General features: G+C 47.8%; 1 protein-coding gene across 1 annotated transcript in view; it reads left to right on the forward strand.

Moving 5' to 3' along the window:
* Atad2 (ATPase family, AAA domain containing 2) overlaps window positions 1-995 on the forward strand; it is a 74274-nt gene that overhangs the window by 63235 nt on the left and 10044 nt on the right. The window lies entirely within an intron of this gene.

The raw sequence follows: 995 nt of genomic DNA on the forward strand, positions 1-995 counted from the left end.
GCTGAGGGAGGATTGCGAGCTCCAGCCCAGCTTGGGCAACTCGGTGACTGGGCAAAATCTCTGTGTCTCAAAAACTAGAAAAGGATGTGAGGTGTGGTTGGAAAATAGGGTGACTATTAAGTTTGGTTTTGTTTGAGACAGGGTCTCTCCCTTGTATTTCAAGCTGGCCTTGAACTCACTGTGTCGCCCAACTGGCCTTGAACTCCTAGCCATGCTTCTGCCTTAGCCTCCCAAGTCTAGGGATTACAGGCATATGCCACCAGGGCCAGCTAAAAAGTTTATTACAGTGAGAGACACATTGCCATTAGTTGGGGGAAGAAAGAGCACTAGGCATCGATCTCAGGAGTCGCACATGGGCTGGCTTGCTTTATTTATTTTGGCAGAACCAGGAATTGAACTCAGGCCCTTGTGCTTGCCAAGGAAGTGCTTATTCCACTGAGCCATCTCCCCGGCTCTGAACATGGCCTTTAATCTGCCTCAGAATGCTCTTTTTCTCTTCAAACACTTGTAGCCTGTCGTTCTTGTCATACTCTGAAACAGTTCGGGAAGCTGTGTTGTGAGTACCTTTAGTTGCAATAATGTCGCTGCCTTGACCTCTCACATTCAAGCTGTTGTCCTTTTGTGGTCATATTATTTAGAGGAGGAGCCCAAAATCACACCGCTGAGTAAGTGCATAAGGACACACTGTGCTGTCTTTACAACCTGTCTTTCTGTTGTGTGACACTAAACAACAGCACTCACTGTATGTCTGGCCAGACCTTGTCAGTACACACGAAAGAGGACTCCAGAACAGCTTCACAAAGTAACAGGAGTGGCTGGGGAGATAGCTTAGCGGCGTAAGTGCCTGCCTGGCAAGCACGAGGTCCTGAGTTCAATCCCTGGTACCAAGGAAAAGAGAAGTGCCAGGAGCCATGGGGTGAAGGTTCCACACAAGGAGTATTCTGAGAGGGATTAATGGCAGTGTCTTTCACTGTAATGTTTTGGTTGTTTGTTTG

The sequence above is a fragment of the Octodon degus genome, unplaced genomic scaffold (assembly GCF_000260255.1).
Source record: "Octodon degus isolate 3935 unplaced genomic scaffold, OctDeg1.0 scaffold00062, whole genome shotgun sequence".
NCBI lineage: Eukaryota > Metazoa > Chordata > Mammalia > Rodentia > Octodontidae > Octodon > Octodon degus.